Source organism: Spermophilus citellus, assembly GCF_964194105.1.
Source record: "Spermophilus citellus genome assembly, chromosome: X".
NCBI classification, from domain to species: Eukaryota; Metazoa; Chordata; class Mammalia; order Rodentia; family Sciuridae; genus Spermophilus; species Spermophilus citellus.
Window position 1 is genome coordinate 35,304,880 of NC_138190.1, and position 12,097 is coordinate 35,316,976.

Genomic DNA, 12,097 nt, shown 5'->3' on the forward strand with positions numbered 1-12,097 from the left:
AGTCAAGCTTTAGAATCAAACTTCCTCAGATTCCCAGCTTTACAACTTGAGAGCTTGATAACTCTGGGAAAATGATTTACACCTCTCTGAGCCTCAGTTTACATATATCTATAAAATAAGGATATGCTTTAGTTTGAATCTTGAATGTTCAATGTCAAGCTAAAGGGTTGTTCCCTGGAGGTGCACTATTGGGAAGTCTTTAGTCCAGGGGGACCACAACCCCTTCCTCTTCCTCTCTATTGCTTCCCAGCCATAAGGAAAGTGGCCTACTCTGCCCATGTACTATTGCCTTGCTACAGGCCCAAAGCAATGGCGCCAACCAAGTATGAACTGAAATCTCCCAAATTGTGAACCAAAATAAACATTTTCTCTTTATAAGTTAATGTATTTATTATAGTGATGAAAAGCAGACTAACAAAGGATAATACCATCTACCTCTTAGGATTGTTGTGGGGATTAAAGGAATATATGTAAAATGGTTATCATTGTGCCTGGTATTTAATAAGCACTATAAAATCCCACAACTATTAAGCCCTAATGTCTAATATAATGACTGACAACTGGTGTTCAAATGTGTATTACTTTATGACACTTTCCTTCCTATTTCATAGGATTTGAAAGTATTTGAAAATTTTTAGAATATGAGATTCTAATAAAGGTCAGATATTATTTATTCTCTTCTTTAACATTATTTTTTTGAGATTTTTTAAAATGGGGCAATACCTTGAGGAAATCTAGTCGGGTCAAACAAGCAAAATAGAAAAGTTATAATACTACAATATTCAGAGTTAAATGGCATGAAAGATTCTCTATTAGAACTTGTCATTCAAGAGAAACTCTCATTCTAGGACATCACCAAAAGGTAGAGCTTATGAAGCTTAAGTAAAATTGATTAAGCAAATTTACATAAAGGTAAATTTAAGAATACATAAGGTAAGTATTAGAGAAAAAAGAATTTACTTTTCATTTGAAGAAGAAAATGATTAGACACCATCTGACAGGTCCTAATGTTGGAGACGAGACGTTATCAACTATTAGCGATAGGTTCACTTTCTAATCATGGTTCCTCTCACCTGGTGTTTAAAATTTAAAAATGACCAGTTCTGTATCTGTATCTGTTCTGTATTTCAGGATCGCAGAGACCAAATTGCCCATGTTTTCTTGATCATTTATCCATCACTGATTAACTCCCTTCTTGGCAATTATGTCAACATATTTCTTCTCTCATACTTTTTCCTTGTCTTTTCCAAAAGTCCCTGTTCTTGGGAAAATTACTCCCCCTAGTCCTAATTTCTTCCAATTTATGAGTCTAAAAGTGAATGTACCCCAAGCTGCCCATCAACAGCTAGAATGTACCTATATTAAGGAAAAGGAAAGACTTAAAGAAAAATTAGTCTTAACTGATTCTATCAGTCTCTAACCAATTTTTAAAGTGAGTTACTCTTGTTACTGACAAAATATTTGGTAATACCTCATGTCAAATGAGTCTATAACTTACAGAAATGTAGGACATTTTCAGGATATAGATCTTTGATGGTATCTTCTTATATCTTTTGAGTCCAGTCCCATGAAAGACCAAATCAGACTACAGTGAGCCACTGTGTGCCTGCAGCCTTCAATCTAAATTGACTGAGAGTTGCATTATTTCAAACTTCGAAGGACTACAAATGTCAATACTCTCTGTACACTCATATTGAGGTGATTATAAGCAATAACTCTGAGAATAGTTGTCATAGTAGGAGATGAGACCACAGTCCCAAGTTGTTTTAAGACTTCTCCTTAGGACAAATAAGAAAACCAGACATCAAAAATCAGAATAAGAGTGTTGCCTACCTCAAGGCAAATAATTATAAATTTAAGGCTAAAATAAGGGCAGAACACAAAGGCCAGTAAGAGTAATTTTCAGGCTAAGAAACTGTGTCTAAATGTGGCTTGTCTCTTGTGGGGCTTACTAAAAGAAAATAAATAAATAAAATCCTACATGTTTCTGAGGGAACAATATGGTCACGGAAAACCTAAGAGTGGCCTGCAGCAGTCAGCAACCATTTAATCTCTAAAATAATTCATGGCCCTAAAGCCTCATCAATAGGATACTGGCTGTGAAGCTGTGCAGTACCCAAGAAAATTAAAAATATGCCCCACCCCCAGTGTTTCAGATGAAGCCATGGAGAAGAAAGGATAATGAAGAATCTCCTGAGAACAATTGGGGGGCTTTTTTCTTGGCAAAGGAAATCCTGCCTGTATTCCTCAGACCATTTTTATGGCCTTTTTTTTTTTTGGCAGTAGGGATTGAACCCAGGGCCACTTTACCCACTGAGAGACATTCCAAAGCCCTTTTTATTTTGAGATAGGATCTCCCTAAATTGTGGAGACCAGTCTCAAACTTGTAACCTATCTGCCGCAGCCTCCCAAGTAGTTGGGATAACAGGCTTGTACAACCTTGCCCAGCTGCTGTGATCCTGCGGTCTGCTTCAGTAACCACACCTACTGTGCCTTTGGCAATTCAGTATCACTGGCCCCTGCCACCTTGGGCTCCAATTGCCCCCACTGTGTTTAGGTGTCCAATCAGTGGCAGCAGTTTCCACTGTAATTTCTGACTGAACAGAGAGCTCTTCAAGGATGATGGCACTCCCCTCACTAATTCACTTCCCAGGTAGAGGAAATTTCCCTAAGAGAACAGAAACAGGGAATGCCAGATAGGTGATCCCAGAAGCCAGGGCAAGGCCTTGCTTTTCCTGACCTGTAGGATTTGATAACTGCTATATTTTCCATTTTTCCCTTTTTTTGGGGGTAGAAACTTTTATTACAGTTATGCTATCTTTTTTATTCCTATGTAATAATGGAGGAAGGGGCAGCTAGTGGGACAACAGATCACCAGAAGCCACACCTAGGCCTAACACAGGACTATCCATCACCAAGAAATTGAGGACTTAAAAGACTGGACACAGGGGATGGGGCTGTAGCTCAGTGGCAGAACGCCTGCCTCACACGTGTGAGGCACTGGGTTAGATCCTCAGCACCACATAAAAATAAAGATATTATGTCCACCTACAACTAAAAAAAATTAAAAAAGACTGAACACAATAGCTGCATAAGACTTTGGAGATGTTTCCATTTTATGGGAAGCTGACTAAATACAGCACCAGACAGATAAAAGGGTGTATGGTAGCAAAGATTAACTGTTCACCCAATATTCATTCTCCCCTTCTTTCTTGCTAATAGAAGCCCAATGCTGTTGGGCTCTAATATGCTCAAGTAAAAATACATCCCCCCCACCCCAAATACATTTCCCAGCTTTGTAGCAGATAAGTTAGTCCTCACATGGTATAGTTTGGCCAATAAGATAAAGGCAGACTTCATAGGATGTAGTTTATAGGAAATTATTTTAGAGGATTCTTACTCACCTGGCAGGTACAATTTTGTTCCTCAATGTTTTCCAAAATGTCTGGAACACAAAAAATGGGGATGACCAGAGCCTTGGAGCTATTTTGTAACCATGAGCACAGGATAAGGACAGCTGGGAAGGCTCAAGGGTGCCCAGGTCTCTAATGATATCTTGGAGGTAACCTACCAGCTTAAATTTAGAATTCTCATTTTGTGAGAAAAATTAACTCAGGTTTATTTAGGCTGCTATTATTATTATTTTCTGTTTCATGTTGCAAAATTCAATCCCTACCTGATACATATAGAATCCTGTAACTCAGTGAGTCCAATTTATTTCAAATATGCCTTAGACAAAATAAAATCTCTAAAAAGCTCTACCAGGTTTACTTAGTCAGACTGCCACATGTTTGTTTTTTTACAGGTTGCCCCACATCATTTTCAGGCATGGTTAATTGATCAGGGAATATGTCCCCCCAAAATTCTCAACTCCACCTGTCAATGGCTACAATTGATAGTGACCTGACATCCAACATAGAACTCATTTTCCATTTGTATCAACTTAAATTTCTCTAGAACTCTAGAATTCTAAGACAAACATGGAGAAAATGTGTCAAATAAAACTTTCTAAACATATTAAGTAAGTAGCTCAGATCTAATTATATAATCTAATTCTACAACTTTGGACCAGTTGCATTTTCTCAAAAAACCTGTTTCTTCACCTATGAGATGGAAAAAAAAAATAAGAAAACTAACTTACTTTCTAAATTGATGTGAAGATCATATACAAAATGAGTGTAAAAAACTTTGAACCTTAAATTACTATGAACACATAAATTATTAATAAATTTATCATGCATAATTTATTCTTCACAACTAGCATAATTTGCTACCCTTTAGGAATGCTCAACATCTTTTTAGGTCTTAAATTCATTTCAAGAAAATGGCTATGTTATCCTATATAATGGTGTAGAGTATTCTATTAAGAGTTCTTTATTTTGATTTTATAACAAAGAAATAGTGGACTGGGTTGAAGGGAGCACAAAAAGATCAAGAGTATATTCCAATGGTCTTCACTGCTTTAGTTACATTGAGCAGAAATAACACTAGCAAATATTTGATTGCCTACCAAAAACAGCAATCTGACACTATTATAATGGAGAACCACATAAGGATTCCCAACCTCAAGGAAAGTAGTGAAACAATCCATGATGAAATATAATTGAAGTTTCAGTGCTTAGAGAAGTTTTGTAATATTAAAAATGCACTCAACATCTCATTATCAGTGTGCTTCAAAACAGATGCTAGTATACATATTTCCAGCTGAAGTTCATTAGCATTTTTTCTTCTCTTTTTATTTATTTTTTGGTTATGGGGAGGGAACCCAGATCATCATGCATGCAAGGCAAGCACTCTATCACTGAGCTACACCCTCAGCCCCCAGTAACATGTGCCAAAGGTTACTTCGATTTCCTTTTTAACACTTTGGAACCACTTGGAAAGTCCAGAAATGTAACCTAAGAAGGAAACAGCACCAATGTAGAACAAGTTACAAAGACATTTTTAAGGTTAAGCTTGCTTAGATCACTTCTGGAATACCTTTCACACGGGATACATAATAAATATAACACAGATCCCAACTACAGAAAATAAAAGACATATGTGCAGACAGTACATCTGATTGCTCTTCACAGGCTAGTATGTGTGTAAATGCTAAAGGACCTTAGTTTAAAAGTGAACAAATAAGGACATGCAAGCAAAGTTAGGAAATTACAAGTGAAAATCTGACGAAATGAGAAAATCAAAGCTTCTTTCAAACACTTAACTACCTGCCAGAGATAAAAGCACTAGATAGATCTTGTCTAATCCATTCTCTTACTTAGCTGATGTGAATGGAAAAGCTTTCGTAACTTTCTAAAAGCCACTCTACATGACAGATATGCTGTAGCACATCTTTGACACTGGGCTTATACACTCACAATCAAGGGGCTATGATATTAATAGCTTTCTTCCCTGCTATTACTAATTATAATAGCCACCATCTGAGGTGATTTAGAGTCATATAAACAAAACCAGGAAGTTTGAATATATTTTATATTCCCCTGTACTAATTTAGGTGTACATGACTACCTAATAAACAGTGTTAGATTTTGCCAAATTGAAAGTCAGAACTTGGGAGGAAAATGTTCAATTAAAAATTGTATCAAAATGTAAAAATAAAATACTCATGATCTTCAAGATCAGCCAGATGGAACAAAAATTGGGGAAAATTTTTCATTATAGGTATACCCCTAAGTTCTCATAGGTTTCCAACCTGGCTTCTTACTAGGAGTCATTTTTCTTTCTTCTAGGCTAGCTGAGCGCCCCTCCCCCACTACACACGAACACACATTTGTACAAATGTCAAATTCCTAACCACTCAAATATTTAATACTTCTAAAGTCTTTATTGGACACCTAAACAAATAAAATGGGGTGTTATAATATCTTTACATTTCCAAGATAAATGCACTTAAATATTCTGGACATGTCTTAGAAAAGCATCGAAATGTTAAAACTTAACATATCAAGTTGAGGAATCACCTTAGATTCAAAAGGGACAGTAGGCAAAACAGTGTGTGTGGGTAGAGAGGAGCAATTGAGATCAGGGCTATTTTACTCTTTTCAATAAATTATAAGACTTTACCTTTATTTTATTTGTTTATTTTTATGTGGTGCCAGGGATCCAACTCAGTGCCTCACGCATGCTAGGCAAGTGCTTTACCACTGAGCCACAACTCTAGCCCCAGTAAATCATAAGTCTTTTTAACAATACCTTTTTTAAAGACTTATACAAAGCAGTGAAACCTTTCTAATTACTTTAAGCCACATCTCTGAAGGCACCAAGAATAAAATCATATCTACTGAAACCATTAATCCATCACAAATGCCATATTTCCTCAGCTAATTCCAGGTGTGAAGAAATGTGAAACTCAAGGAAAAAAAAAACCCAAGGCAGTGACAACATCATCTATAGTCATATTCTTCTGAGAAATGTCAATACTTATCAAATTCACAGAATCTATCAACCTTCAATGTAATCCTTTCTCTATTTCATTTTCTCCTTTATTCTGGAATGAAAAAATAAAAGAAAGCCTGACATAAGGATCCCAATTTAGCTCTGTGTCAATAGATAATAAAAGCACCTGAAGTTTGAGATTATATATCAGCCATGGGTAGCTCCAGATATTCTGAAAAACTTGGGGATACTGGTTCCAAGTACTCCACCTAAGCTTTCTAGCACGAACCCCCAACAATATAAAATTGGGAAAGGGAAAAAAGGGCTTAGAATTAGTACTTTCCAGAGCAAGGAAGAAAACACCTTTAAGAGACCCTCCAGCAGAAACAAATCTTATTGTTTGTTTGAATGCTAAGCCAGTGAATCACTCCGAAGTGCCTTATAATGGAAATTAATTTTAGGAAGACTAAATGGATCTAAAAGTAAAATTTATACAGTGGTCATTTTAAGATAAAACATTTTACAGCTTAAAACCACCATAAACACCATTGTATAATAAAATTTTTTACTAGTAATATTTGCTTCATAGCAGCTTCTTAATATTAATCCCATATTGTCAGACACTACTTGAAGGCCATTCACAACAGTATTATACCCAATATTTCACTAACTGATCTAATACTATGGCTCAGGAAAAAAGCAATAATTGCACTGAGAGAAGTCAGTGTATTAAAAAAAGGTCTTACATGAAAAATACCATAGTTCAAAGGTCTGAGAAATGATCATGAATTTCCCAGTAGAAACTGTTAAAACTGATGGGAACAAATCACACTTTCAAGTTTGCCATTTCTGTAGAACTTGCTTTCGTTCTTTTTTTTTTTTTTTTGGTGGTGCTGGGGATTGAACTGAACCCAGGGCCTTGTGCATGGGAGGCAAGCACTCTACCAACTGACCTATATCCCCAGCCCTTGTAGAACTTGCTTAATTACTTCCTTATTAATGAACTACATAGTAATTGTTTATGTTTATTAAACTGCTTAATAAACTACTTTACCCACTATTATCCAAATAGAGTTCAGCTGCCCCTTAAATTTTCGTTTGAGGAAGGGCATGGGTTCTACAAAGGGTTCTGTGAGAAATGCCCAGTTCTTACTAGTTCTGTTCTTACCCAATTTCCTAGGTCTCTTGATCAGTATCTCTCTCTGTCTCTGTCTCTCTTTATCTATCTATCTGTGTATTTGTGTGTGTGTGAAATTATACTCTATGTTCTACTTTACCTAAACCCAAGAAATGGGAGTGGCCTTCATTCCCAAGATCCAGGCCTATTCAGATTGTTGAGAACTAGAAATTTAAAAATTACACTTTTGATCTGTCCCTAAAAGAACGCACTTGCTATACTGGGGGAAAAAAAAAAAACTTGGCCCATCATTTGAGGGTAGAAAAATATATTCAGCTCCTTACATCCTTATTTTACCTTAAAAATCAAATTTCAGATGAATCAAAGAGTTAATAAGAAATTAAAACAAAAGCAGAAAAAATGTAGGAGAAGTATAACATGACACCCAGGAAAAGAGGGACTTTCTAAAAATCAAAACAATCACAGAAATAACAAAGGAAAAGACTGATAAATTATGACTGTGGAAGAAGCTCTTAATCAACCTCCATTTAACAAATTTCACAGACTGAAACCTAATGAAGGTTCACAGCATGCTGATTGCTCAGTGCTGACTGGCCACTGCGTAGTACACCTGCTCATAAGCCCTACAAATTAAATTGTCTACTTACCAAGACTTATTTATTCCCAAATGTGTTTCTCTTTATACTAGATGTGTAGGTGTCACTGTAATTCCTAATTATATGTTACAGATATGTTACATCAATCAAATGTGAGTGCAAAAATAGAGAAGCAAATTGAACAAAAAGGTGATCTTGTATAAAAAGTAAGTGACAAAACAGCAAAAGGTTTTGGGGGAGGGGAGAGTGAGGACAGACCTTAAAATACCAAAAGGATTGTGCATTCAGATGACAGCTCATTATTACTCCCCTTCAAAGAAATCAAAACTTGGAACTGGAGGACATTAAGTGAAATAAGCCAGACACAGAAACACAAACACTGCAAGTCCTCACTTACATGTGGAAGCTACAAAAATAGTAGTTACCAGAGGCTGGGAAGGGTAGGGAATGTGAGAGAGGTAGAGAGAGGATGATTAATGGGGTTGATGGAAATTAATTATGCACTAAAAATAACTAAAAGAAAGCATTTTAAATGTTCCCAACACAAACAAATAATAAATATTTGAGGTAATGGTTATGCCAATTATCCTGATCTGATCATTACATGTTGTATACATGTATTGAAGTATCACATATACCCTATAAATATGTCCAATTATTATGTGTCAACTGAACATTTATAAACAAAAATTCTTAAAACACTTGTTGATATTAAATTAGAAGCTATAAAGGCTATAACCATATTCAAGATAAGAAATATGTGCAAAATAATGTCATCCTAAAAGTAGAAGGTTAATAATAACTTAAAATACAAAATATAGGGGCTAGGATTGTGGCTCAGCGGTAAAGTGCTTGCCTCACATGTGTGAGGCACTTAGTTCAATCCTCAGCACCACATAAAAATAAATCAACAAAATAAAGGTATTAAAAAAAAACAAAATCCAAACTGGAAGTTGATACATTTTTGATGAAATGTATAAAAGGCCTATATAGCTGGGTGTGGTGGTGCATGCCAATAATCCCAGACACTCAGTAAGCTAAGGCAGGAGTACTGCAAGATCAAAGCCAGCCTCAGCAACTAAGTGAGTCTCTAAGCAACTCAGTGAGACCCTGTCTCAAAATTAAAAAGGGGGGTATTGGCAATGTTGCTGAGTGGTTAAGCGCCTCTGGGTTCAATCCCTGGTACTTAAAAAAAAAAGGTAAGAAAGAAAAGGGTAGCCCAATATCAAAGGATTGACTACATATTGCATAACTCAAAGCTTTAAGTTAAATGATGAACACACATACACAAACACACTGACTTTGGGGATACCCCTCCTTCTTTAATAGACCAGCTATGAGATCCACTCACATCAGTAAGAGGTTTTTTCCATATGATTTTTAATTTTTTTTCATATCCAAACTCATTAGGAACACAATTAAAAAGCAAAATTGAAAAACACATGAAAGATGATGATTAAGATCTCTGGGTCAATGCGCCCCCGGTGTCCATGGAGAGAGGTTGAGGTGGCCGAGCTCCGGCCCGAGGCACCCGGGCGCCTGGACAGCGAAGATGTCGGCCTCTTTAGTCCGGGCCACTGTCCGGGCTGTGAGCAAGAGGAAGCTGCAGCCCACCCGAGCCGCCCTCACCCTGACACCTTCAGCAGTAAACAAGATAAAACAGCTTCTTAAAGATAAGCCTGAGCACGTAGGTGTGAGGTGTCCGAACTAGGGGTTGTAATGGCCTTTCTTACACTCTGGAATATACAAAGACAAAGGGAGATTCTGATGAAGAAGTTGTTCAAGATGGAGTCAGAGTGTTCATCGAAAAGAAAGCACAGCTGACACTTTTAGGAACAGAAATGGACTATGTTGAAGACAAATTATCCAGTGAGTTTGTCTTCAATAACCCAAACATCAAAGGAACTTGTGGCTGTGGAAAAAGCTTTAATATTTGAAACCTCAGGACTCCTCTGGCTGTAAACTCCAGGAAAGCTTGCTGAAACCTTGGAGCTTGCTGAAGAAATCATGTCACTTTCACATGCCTAAGGTTTATAATATGTGGCCACCTTGTGAGGAAAATAAAGTGATGCATTTTGAAAAAAAAAAAAGATCTCTGATACATAAAGTTTACATAAATTAGCAAGAAAAATTCTAGGCAACTAAGAGGAAAATGGGGGTGGGAGGACAAGTGGCCAATTTATAGGAAGAACCAAAAAATTAAACATGGGGAAATTAAAACTTTCATTGTTTATCAAAAAGACAAAAAAATAATTCAATAACATTTTTTTTTGCCTGTCAGGCCAATGCAATTTAAGCAATTAGCACATTCAATGTTGCCAAATGCACAATGTAATAGATAGAGATACCATTTGTTGCTAAAATATTTTTATGGAACTTTTCTGAAAAATCAATATGGCAACCCTATGTCAAGAGGATTACAAAAACCATTTGACTAAGCAATTCCATTTCTGAAACTTCACTTTTAAGAAATAATCTGAAAACTGGATGAAGCTTTGTCAGGGAGAGACACCTCTCAAAGTGTTACTTGTAACATTTTAAAAATTGGGAAAACAAGTTCCATTTAATGAAAATTATTGTCAGACACTGAGGATGAAGTAGTAAACAAAATAGTCCCAGGCCTCATTGAATTTACAGCCTGTTGGGAAATCCAGACAAATTATACAAATAATTATCTAAAGTACAATAACAGGGGAATCACCAAGTAAATTATGAGACATTCAAATGATGGGATGATACACACCCACTAGAAATTATTTATAATGAATTATTAAGGACATGAGGAAATATTTATATCAAATGAAAAGCTAGCAAACTACAAAAGGCTATAAAAATACCTTGAAAACCTAAGGGGTGGGGAAGACTTCTGGAATGATAGAGTGAGGACCTTACCTGATGCTAGGTATGACCAGCAAGGTCTATTGCATTTTAACTTGGGGCTGCTTCTATCCCCCCACCAAAATTCTGCAGCTTATAGCTGTGTGGACAGTGCCATGGGAGGGAGCTGACCTGATTTAGGCCTTCAAGGGGCATGCATGTGCAGGGACATTGTGGAAAACAATAGTAATCATTAGCAAATAATCAAACATTATGGCTCCTTAAGCCTGAAATATTGGTTGAAGGAAATAAGACATCAGACAAAATCTGCAAAATGAGACAGCCGCAGGAGCTTAAAGTTCTAAAATGTTTTTGGGAGTTCTATGTACATGCTCAGGGAGGGCAGCATGCATGTTCAAAAGAGACTGGATAGGGTCCCAGTTTTACTACTGGCTCCTAGTTGGCTGTACACAAAGCAGAAAGTGGATATCAAGGCAGACTTTTCAATTGCCTGAACTATGAATGTGTGGATGCCCCCAATCCACAGACAGATTCTCCTTAGTAAAAGATGGAAGGCTTATTGGCTCAAAGTGTTTAAGAAAAAGTGGCTGATCAGCGACTAACCACAAAGTAATGCTGACCTATGGGAAACCTATAGGAAGCCAAGCTTAAAAATAAAGACAAGAATTTAAACAAAAAAACTAAACAAAAAAACCTAGCAAAGACTTCAGTGTCCACATACTGCAGGAAAGACAGACTGCATCATTAGTCCAGGCAAATCACTAAAACAAATTTGTTCAGCTTTGCTTTAAGTGGAATTCCTAATGGTATATGGGAGTTACCTAGTTTATATATAATAGTATAATGATTTTCCCTTTAGATTTTGTTTCTAAGCAGCAATAGAGAATCTCTAAAGTGGTATATCCTACCCACTTACACTACACAGAACAGTGTATATATCAGGACCATTAAGAGAAAGTTAGACTAAGTATGTAGAAGGTATGAAAATACCTGTCTAGAAGCTCAGCAACTTAGCACTACAAACATACCCAACTTACTCTTTATTTTATTGGTTGCTCAAAACATTACAATGATCTTGACATATCATATATCATACATTTGATTCAAATGGGGAATGAATTCTTATTTTTACCATGTGTACAGATTG

General features: G+C 36.5%; 1 protein-coding gene and 1 pseudogene across 10 annotated transcripts in view; one reads left to right on the forward strand and one right to left on the reverse strand.

Moving 5' to 3' along the window:
• Positions 1-12,097, reverse strand: part of CASK (calcium/calmodulin dependent serine protein kinase) — a 385,036-nt gene that overhangs the window by 349,251 nt on the left and 23,688 nt on the right. The gene's annotated exons all lie outside the window — the stretch shown is intronic.
• LOC308639355 (iron-sulfur cluster assembly 1 homolog, mitochondrial-like) lies at positions 9,566-10,202 on the forward strand (annotated as a pseudogene). Its single transcript has one exon. The product of its transcript is annotated as an iron-sulfur cluster assembly 1 homolog, mitochondrial-like (transcript).